The sequence below is a fragment of the Tamandua tetradactyla genome, chromosome 18 (assembly GCF_023851605.1).
Source record: "Tamandua tetradactyla isolate mTamTet1 chromosome 18, mTamTet1.pri, whole genome shotgun sequence".
Classification (NCBI taxonomy): Eukaryota; Metazoa; Chordata; class Mammalia; order Pilosa; family Myrmecophagidae; genus Tamandua; species Tamandua tetradactyla.
In genome coordinates, this window is record NC_135344.1 from 10,340,531 (window position 1) to 10,351,477 (window position 10,947).

The window sequence follows — 10,947 nt, forward strand, 5'->3', positions numbered from 1 at the left end:
AGAAATGTCATAGTTCAGCTGTAGTTATAGCTGCTAGAAATAACATTGGGACTCTGCCTTTCCTCACCTTTCTATGATACCTTAGTTGGTACATTTTCATGGCCTCGATCTGCAAATTTGTAAACTAATAAACCCCCATTGTATAAGCCAATCTATTTCTGGTATATTGCATCCCTGTAGCTTTAGCAAACAGAAACAGATTTTGATACCAGGAGTGGGGTGCTGAGATTTGCAAATACTAAAATGCTGAAATGGCTTTTGAAATGGATAAGGGGGAGAGTCTGAAAGAATTTTGAGATGCTTACTATAAAAGCCTAGCTTGCTTTGAAGAGACCATTGGTAAAAATATAGATGCTAAATGTAATTCCCATCAGACCCTGCCTGGGGAACTGAGCATAGCTTGGCTGCTCTGCTGTTCAGGAAGGGTGTGGCTGCCTAAGGCTTCAAAGAAGGTGGAACCAATTCCCAGGACTCAGGGAGAGCCTGGCCAACACCCAAATGTTCTGAAGGGCTGAGTGAGTGCCCTGCAGATGACAGAGGGTCCAGGTGCCACCCAGATTGGAGAGGATAGGACTTAACAAGGCTGTCTCCCTGTGTTAGTTAGATTCAGTTGTCAACTTGGCCAGGTGAGCATACCTAGTCCTGTTGCTGCGGACATAAGCCAGCCGTACGTGAACCTCATCTGTTGCCAATTATATCTGCAGTCAGCTGGGAGGCGTGTCTGCTGCAATGAGTGATGTTTGACTTAATTGGCTGGTGCTTAAATGAGAGAACGCAAGGTAGCACAGCCAAGCAGCTCGGCATTCCTCATCTCAGCACTAGCAGCTCAGCCCAGGCCTTTGGAGATGCAGAAAGAAGTCACCCCGGGAAAAGTTCTTGGAACCCAGGGGCCTGGAGAGAAGACCAGCAGAGACCATCTTGTGCCTTCCACGTAAGAAAGAACCTCGGTGGAAAGTTAGCTGCCTTTCCTCTGAAGAACCAACAAAATAAATCCCCTTTTATTAAAAGCCAATCCGTCTCTGGTGTGTTGCATTCTGGCAGCTAGCAAACTAGAACACTCCCCAATGCAAAAAGAGATTGGATCCTTCACCCCAGTGTTTGGAGAGAGCAGGACCACTGTGTAAATCCTAGGATAGGGTAGGACTGCTGCTCTCTCAAGCCCTAAGGATAAAACAGACTTCTGTAAATAACTCTCAGACCTTGAAATCTAATGAAATATGCTCTCCAGGTTTTCAGAACTCTTTAGGAAGTTTGACCCCTGTTTTTCTTCCAATTTTTCTCTATGGAAATGGAAACATTTGTCCTATGACTGACCCTCCTTTGTATATTGGAAGCAGATAACTTGTTCTGAGTTTCACAGGTTCCCAGCTCCAGGAGAATTTTGTCTTAGGATAGACCATGCCTGTAGCTGATTTTGTATTTAATATTGTTCCTGAAATGATTTAAGGCTTTTATGATATTGTGATGGAATGAATACATTTTGCATATGGAAAGAACATGCCTTTTTAGGGTTCAAAGGGTGGAATGTGGTAGTCTGGAAATGTTATATCCCTCTAGAAAAGGTCATGCATTTTAATCCATTTTTGTAGGTGCAGACCTATTGTGGGTGGGTCCTTTTGATTAGGTTGTTTCAGTTGAGATATGACCCACCCAATTCAAGGTGGGTCTTAACCCTTTACTGTCCCCATTTATGAGAGGGTAAAAGGCAGAAAGACTGAGAGAGAAAACTATTGGAATGAGAAGCTGAAAGCAACAGAACCTCAGGCTGGCAGATGCTGGCCGTGTACTTTCCCATGTGACAAAGGGACCCCAGATGCCAGCAGCCTTTCCACAGAGAAGGGACCTCCCTCTTGATGACTTAATTTGGACATTTTCATGGCCTTAGACTGTAAATTGTAATCTAATAAACCCCTGTTGTAAATGTCCATCCATTTCTGGTGTACTGCTCTCCCGAAGCTTTAGCAAACCGAAACAATAGTGAACTGGGTAAAGGAGATACTAAGTGACAACTAGTAATCTCTGGCTTCCTTCCATCCATGCAAACATTCATTCTTCTCCCTATATAATACCACCTTCCCCTGCTTTAAGAGAAATATGCCTATTATCATAAACAGTTATTTTTATGTATTTTAAAAGCTCAATTCCATAAGTGATATGAAGAGATCTCCATAAGACTCTTGAATGTGGCTTTGCAAGACCTGGCCACTTAAAAAAAGGCAGTGATCTCTGGCTGACCTCTAGGCAGTGCAGAAAGGAACGCCCTGCCCAGGAATGGAGTAAGTTCCTATCTTAGACTATCGATTATCTCTTATTCTATACTCAGAGTAAATTCTCATGCGGATTATGGTATAGGTTTTCTGCCCTGTCTATGCTCTGTAGCTTCCCTTTTGGCCATTATCCCACATGAACATAACTGAGATGGACATTACTGAACATGCCCTTCTAGGTAAGGAGGCACCATTTGGCAGATCATTTCTTCTGGTGATAATCTTGGAGACCCTTGAGAGTGTGCAGTCGCAGGCAGTGATGTCTGTGGTTTTTATATTTGCTGCTATTTTGTTCTGTTTGGCTTTGTTTCTGCAATGCCATCCTTCTCCACAATTTAGGGAATCTTAATTTACAGAAAGAACAATAATGAAGTTCTTTCTAGATAGTTCTAGAAAGGTTGTCAACTTTCTTTTTATGTTCTCTGCTCATCCCTGCCTTCTCTCAACTTAGTGAGCACTGCTTTCAGGTCATATGAATCAGTGTGCTTGGGTGAAAAGGAAAGCCCAGTCTCTGCCAGCAGGATCTTCTCCCTGATGTTGCGTGATGTTCGTATTTCCAACTGCAGAAGCTGAAGCATTGCAACCAACGCCTTCAGGTACTACAGTTTGTGATGCTGGCATAGTTGATATTTTCACTTTTGGAAAATTCCAAATTATGGAACTCCAGATCATCTTATTTTGTAGGCCACATGATGAAATGCCTAATTCGGTGAAGTTATATTTTCTTCATCCATATTTAATGAGTGGTTAGATCTAAATTTGAGTTCTTATCTTTGTTATAGGTCTTGTGAGAGTCATCACACAGGAATGTTCTGAAATCTTCCTACCATTTCCCTAATGTGCAATTAGCTTGTGTTTATTTTCCAAGGAGAACGAGGTAAAAAATGGATCACAGTGTTCATTAGCTACCTGGGAAACATGAAACTGGACATTTTGGTGAAAGCGAGTAATGGATACTGTGGTTTTACTATAAGCAATCTCAGAGTACTTTGGATTCAACTATATTTAAGAATAAAGATTTTAGCTTCAAAATTGATAGATGAAAAAGCTTAATTTCTAATCAAGAAAGTAATATGTAGGATGAAAACGAAACTCTCTTGCGTGGCTCTTATTTTTACTGTTTCATGTTTAAGGTGATCTATTTTAATTCTAAAAAGTAACAGTATTTTAGACAAGGCAGAATGCTTTCACCTAGACAGCCAATCTGACATTGAGGTAGATGGTGATATTAAACATCAATCTAGAAAAGAAGGAACAAGGTATATTCCACCAACTTTCAGTGTCGTCCCCTATAATCTTATCTTTTTTTTTTTTACAGATTATGTAACGTTCCTCTGGACTTTGGATTCTTCTTTAACATGAATCCATACCATTTATTAGTGGCCTGTCCTCCATTTATAGTGTCGCCCCCTCTCAATGAGAATTTCTCAAATGCAGCTTGCTATTTCCTGAGCGCACACTTTTATAAATGTTTTGGCTCTTCTGATTGATTGGTCCATTAAAACGGTGGAAAATTATATCATATCATTGAAGAGATTAATATATGCATCATTCAGAAATGAGGGCTAGTGTTTATTTTCTCCTTTTGAAGTCATTTTTGAGGGCATTACCTGAAATTATGCAAAATTGAAGATTGGTACACATGTGGATCAGAGCATTTTATCTGTAAGTAGCTTAAAATATTTCATCTTAACCAAAATAGGTTTTTGATTTACACTTATTGGTCGCTCTGTGGTACTGTGTGAACAAAAACATGGCCAATGGTAGCTTGCTATAAATACAGGTTTAATGCTTGGAAACTCTAAAGTGTTGATGAGTTGGGATTGAATGTCCATAAATATTCTCTTATCTGAAAATTGATGCTAAACTGTTTGTGAAAATAACAGTAAGTATCCACTAAAAAGGTTTCTGTGAGTTTCCAACAGTTATTTAATTGTTGTGTACGTTTTTAAATTAATTACCATAGTGACGAAGAACTAAAACAGTCTGGAGGTGCAAGGGTGGTTCATTGGTAGAATTCCTACCTGCCATGTGGGAGAACCAGGTTTGATTCCTGGGCCATGCACTTCCCCCCAAACAAACAAACAAACAAAAGAAGCAGGCAAAAAACCAACCAAACAAGAATTCAGCACATGGTGCTTCAATCACAGCATACTCACATGAAAAAAAAATGAAATGTGACCCCGTCATGCAGCATACACAAAAAAGTTAAAACAGTCTATAGGGGCATTTGATATTTGTAAACATGTAAATATCTTGAGAATTAAGGGCATAGCTTTAATGAGAAAGATGGAGCATCAATATTAGTAACAAAGTGTTGTTGCTAACATATCATAAATTATCACCTTTGTGAAATACACAATAAAGACTTTATGTCTTTATTAATACTTCATTGGGGTATCGCATAATTTTTTCTTCAGTTTAGAAATATCACTTAAAAAGTTACAAAGATACAGGGTGGTGTGATAGTGGCTCAGTGGCAGAATTCTCACCTGCCATGCTGGAGACCTACCCATGCAAAAAAACAAAACAGAAGTTCCCAAAATACAAAAATAAATGCCATTTCTAAAGTCTTCAATATGATGAATAGGTTTAGTAAAGATACCACATAGAGTAAAAATGACAAACAAATATTTATTAAATGGGATGACACTTTAGTTTTTTTCTTCCAAAAGTGTCATTATGTTATCTCCTTGTATTTAGCACAATTAGTAATTACCACTCAAAACATTTGCACATATGGCATGCAAACAAAATAACAGAGTTTAAGAAGATTTGTGCTAACCAGACTTGTCCAAATGTCAGAAATTAATGAAGCTTTAACAGCCATGCTTTCTTCTTCTTTGAAAAAACATATTGCCCAAAATGTGGTAAAATTAATACACCAACAACATTCTTCTCATTTTGGTACTAATAAAGCTACCGTAATTTGGAAAAGACTAGCGAGTGGAAGCCCTTGGTTAGAAACATACAAAAAGAAAAGGAAGGAGGACTGGCAAATACCAGCTTTGAGGAAACCAAAGAAAGAGAAAACCTGGATTAAAATTTTGTGGAGAACATTTCTGATGATAGGAGTACTGGAATTTATCCATCTAAATGAGCCAGCTACCCTGTAAGGTCTTGTTTCGAAAGCAGCTTCACATCTACCGTTATTCCAAGTATAATAGTAATAGGAAATTGAAATTGCAAATATAAGGAGATGTTAAGAAAAAAACAAGATATCTAGCTTTCTGCTTCTTAAAATGAATGATTGAATGAGACCTGGGAATGGTATCTAATAATATATATGTCTGATCATGTTGCAATTTGAGCATGCTTAAGCACTTAGATATATCCCCAAGAGCAGCAGTCTGGCAAAGTAACCAAACTCATGCCCTATCCCAGTTTTCTGTGACACTATGGCACTGCATCATTTCAAAAATAGGTCCTAAAATTTAATTAGAACTTAAAACACTTGAATCATTTCAGTCATAAATATTGGCCACACGAAAAGAAAATCCCTATTAAGTAAATAGCTCAATTTTCTGGCCAACATACTTGCACAGATGTTATGATAATGATATGGGAAATTCCATGAATGAGAGGGACTGCTGAGGTAATCTAGCTCAGTCTCTAATTTATACTCTGCACGGCACCCTTGAGAAAGAGTCATCTGGCATCCTACTGATCCTCCCAGGGACAAAAGTTCATGCTTAAGGTAGGACATTTTATCGTGTTTTGCTCCAACATTGTAAACTGTTCTTCCACAAAACAAACTTGATTTCTACTTATCCTACCCTCATTTGTTTTAGTGATGCCTTCTTAGGTAGAGAGCAGGTATAATCTTTCACTCTTCTGAACCTGTGCATGTAAGTGAAAACATCTTTTATGGCTCTCCATTATTATGTATAGGTTACAATTATTAGCTCTATTTATTACAACATAGGGTAGGTTTCTCTTTATTTTGATCACCTTCTGTTGAAGATTCTCTAGTTTGTCAGGAATTATCAACAAATTTCATGGACAACTGTTTACACAATGTTCCAGAGATGGACTAGTCAGGGAAAAGTGATTTCTTGGGCATTGACATTTCTTCCTCTTTGCAGCTTGTCTTTTTATTGGTATGTTATCCTCCTTGCATACATTTAACATATAGCAAACAGAAATGTCAAAAGCTGTTAATACTACCTGCTGTTATCCCATTCTATATTTAACTATACTTTTAAGCCAACTCCTTACTCCCTAAAAGTGCAATCTCATAACCATTCTTTGAAATGGAAGTAAAAGACATAAAACATACTAATATATTATACATATATGCATACCTACCTATATATAAACAAATAAATATATATTAAATATTCAAACATAATACATAATATATGTATTGTGAGGATTCATGATTTTGGAGTAAGTTATTTAGTGCAGAAGCTGTCATGTTTATTAATTGTATTTTGTATTGTTACTTTTATCCTTGTTAGATATCTGCTTTTGAATATTTTACTCATAACTAGAAATTATCAAAAGCCAAATATGTTATCCAAATAGTTGTGCAGCTCATTTGCTAACTGATAAAAATAATTATATTTTTTAAGCACGCTATAAGTTCAGTTTTGAGCACTTCTATAACTTTAGTTTACCGTGATAAAATTTCAGGTAAAATTATCTACCACAATTGTCTACCAAATTGTTTTTATTTTCAGCACGATATTTCTTCAATTTCTTGCTCAGAAAGAAAAAGACTTCTTAATGAAAACAAAGAATACAAGTTATAATATACAGATATATACAGTTATTATTCTATCTATATAAATTTTGCAACAATGAAGAAACAATGTCATCTTCCCTTAGGTAAAGACTTCTTATAATCCATGTTCACATCTAATGAGATCAACCCTATTTTAACATTCTTTGTTTTGAAGCAGAGATGAGCTCAAATTTGGTCATCCCAATTGCCATGGCAACTACAGACCTCGAAGACTGCATTTGCTGCAAGTCCAGCTGTTAGAGCTTCCTGGCACCCAATCTCTCCAGCTCACATCTACCAGGTGATGGAGAAGCATCAAAGGTGGCCGCAGGTGGGGGGCTGGATTGGGGGCGCTGGCTGTATTCTTGGAGATAGGGAAATCTATAACTTTGTTTTGAGATAGAAGCCCAGCGTTGTACAGATAATTTCCCTCCTGCCCATTGCAGTAACTCCTACATTTCCATTTCCTGGCAACTACTGATCTGATTTCTGCATTTATAGTTTTTGCCTTTTCTAGAATCTTTTATAAGCAGAATTATGAAGTATGCAGCTGTTTGAGCCTGGCTTTTTTCACTTAGCAAAATACTTCTGAAATTAATCTAATTTGTTTTGTACATCACTAATTATTTCCATTTTTTCGTTCAGTAAATACTCCTTTGTTTGAATTTGCCCCTATTGTTTATCCCTTCACAATTTCCAGTTGTCCATTACTAATAAATAGATGTAAAATTGAACTTTTATATACATTAGCTCTATAGGCTGCGTTCTATTTTCTTGGGTATTTCAAGTATTTTCTACCTAGACATCAGAATTACATCTACAAAGAAAATCAGTTTTTAAATTATTTTCCAATTTGTACACCTTTATTTTATTTTAATATGCTACCTTATTTTACCTTATTTTTTATTCCCCTGCCATACTGGACTATTTACTCCCATATGGTATTAAGATATCCTTTCCTTAGTAACAATTTTAGGAGCAAAATACTCTAACTTTCATCATTAGCTACAGGTACTATTAGCTACAGGTACTTGGTGGATGTGTTTCATCAGATTGAAAAGTTTTCCTCTCTTGCTTGCTGAGAGGTTTCTTATTTGTTTGCTTAAGTCTAAATGGACAGTCTTTACTTTAGGGACAGCATTTATCTTCATTGTAAGCACTCCAATCTGTATCATATATTCTAGCTTCCTCCTGATTGCTTCATTCACCTTCTCTTATTCCCCTGTATTCTCTGTGACTAATCTATGCCTTTCCCTCTCCTTGTATTTTCCAATTTATTTAATTACTGATGCAACAAGGTTGTTTTGAGCTCACTTTATTTCTGTAGGTCTGAAACTTCCTTTTTTTATATTATCCTGTAATTTTATCAATGTATTTTTTCTCTCTTAATTTCTTGAGTCTGTGTGGTTCTAAAGCATAAAGAATTTATGAAAATATCCTTCCCTTTTCATTCATTTCATGATTGTGAATTGCAATATATAATTATGCCCATTATGTTGAAGGCAAGATTACAACTATCTCTTCAGTGATGCATTAAAAAACAATAAATGCAGATTTATAAATTTTCAGCCAAGGTGACTGAATAAGCATTCAAGATTAGTAATGAAAAAGCCCACATTACCAGTCCTCTCTCAGAAGTCATCTGTCCTCCCTATTTTTTTGCAGTGTCTTCTAATGATTTTATGTAAATTGTGTTTACCAGATCTTTTTTCTATATATTCAAGTATGTACAAGTCAAGAAAAAAATGCATTTAATTTTTTTAGTGTGACTTTAGCCCTGAAAGAACTTTATTTTCCTCTTTAGTGTTGTTTACCCTGTTTATAGATACTGTATTTTATGAAGAAAAGCTCTTTTAATGAATAGGAGATATTCTCAAACAACTGTTACACTACCCTCTTTTAAAGCAGGACAAATTAAATACATCTTTCCAGTACTTACTCATCTTTAAAAACCACTAAACCTCCACCACATTCGCTCTTACCAGATTTAATTTGTATAAAGCACAGTGAACACAATTTGGAAGACATTGGGGGCCACTTACTTTTATTTTCTAAATTAATTTTCTCCTAACCAGAGCAAAGAGAAAAGTGGAATGTACAATAAAAATGGAACTGATTTTTAAAAATATCTTCATAAAACCTCAGAATAGTCCTCTGGAGCCCTTTTTGAGATTGCAAAGTATGGTTTTAAGGCAGGAACCTTTTTTTCATCAAAATTTTAATTTAAAAAGTTCAGGCAACCACCAACAGACAAATAAACAAGTAAGCCCAAAGGGAAAGTCTGCATAATTACAAGTGTGCAGAATCTGAGATATTTCTACACATTGGCGCTCAACTCCCTTGAGTAGTTTTCACACCTGCTTACTCAAAGAAATCTCCATTATATGGTTTACTGTGTGTCCCTTTCACACTGAATCCTGGGCCTTTCTGTTTTGGAGTACTTTTTGCTTAAAGTTAACATTCCATCAGCATAGCCAGAGTGATTTCATGTTATTAAGCGATTTTATAACTTCTTTTTCCAAGATCCTCATTTCTCTAAGAGTGGTTATTTTTACTTTAAATATGATCAACTTTTAAAACTTTTCATTTCTTCTGCTCTCTGTCCCTTCTTTTTCTTCCTTCCTTCCTATAATTGCAAACTCCACCTCATATGTATTACACAAATATAAGTCAAGATTATACTTATGCAAATTAAGAAACATTAGAATAAAAATGTTATCTCTCAGTGCTGTCTTCTAAAGGAACATGACACATACTTACCTGGCAGGGGAGATACCATGATCACGAAGGTGATTTTCCCAGATCGAGGCTTATCCATTGCACTCTGGATGTGCTGACCCCTGCGATTTCCCCAAATGTGGGAAATTCGACTGCATAATTTGTGGTAGTCGGGGACTGCATTCACGCTCTCCCCTAAAAAAAAAAAGAATAAAAAGAAAAAAAAATAAAGGAACATGACAACCTCTAACATTTTGACTAAAAGATATTTAAAATCAACAATGTGATTTAGCTTCTTGCTGCTTCTAGCTGAGACATTCTGGGTTGTTATATTTAGCATGGACTTTTTTTCAAATTGTTTTTTGTTTTGAAATGATTTCAAATGTGCAGTACAGTTGCAAAAATAATGCAACACCATACAGAGAACCCCAACATCCTGTAATGCCCCTCAGATACCCAGATACCCAATTTTTACATTTTGGTAATATTGCCATATCATTCTATTCTATCTTCCGTCTATGTAAATAGTTGCCTGATCTGATCTATCTCTATTTTCTGAATATTTGAGAGCAGGTTGCAACATCATACTGCTTGAACACAAAATACTTCCATGTACATTTCCTACACACAAATATATTCACTTGTGCAATCACCTTAGGTGCAATTATCAAGTTGAAGAAATTTAATGTTGATAGTATAAACTTTTAACAGTAGTGCATTGAGAAAGAGGTGTCAGTTGTTACAGCATATACTTTCATAATTGTGTTAATAATCACATTTTAATTCTATGATTAATAACTATTTTCATATTCATTATAGTACCACAATTCAGATAGGTATGACATTCATGTTCTATCATGAGTTACTGACCCACAGATAGTTTATTCTAGTCCCACGCCCAAGGGAATAAAGGGTAAAATGGGATCCAAGTTATAAATTTCAAGATGGTCTCTGGTGCACACAAACAGACATTTCACATGGTTTTATCAATATGTAAAAAATTTTATGTAGTGCCATCTATTTAAAATTTTATTTTATTTTTAGACATTCAATTATTACTTAATGGAGCTATATTTTAGAGCCAATTCCCTAGAGCCAAGGAAATTGTTCAGCCTGGGTCCTTATCCTAAGTGAAAATGTTGCAATGGGAAAAGTAAAAGTATGCATCACTGGTTTTCCAGAAAAAGATGAAGTTAGAAAAAAGGGATAGAAGACACAAGTTAAACATGCAGAAAA

At 36.0% G+C, this 10,947-nt stretch overlaps 1 non-coding gene across 1 annotated transcript; it reads left to right on the forward strand.

Moving 5' to 3' along the window:
* The first annotated feature begins 9,745 nt into the window (after window positions 1-9,745).
* Window positions 9,746-9,909, forward strand: LOC143662803 (U1 spliceosomal RNA). The gene has a single exon (XR_013165579.1). It is a non-coding gene; the product is annotated as a U1 spliceosomal RNA (small nuclear RNA).
* The last annotated feature ends 1,038 nt before the right edge of the window (window positions 9,910-10,947 follow it).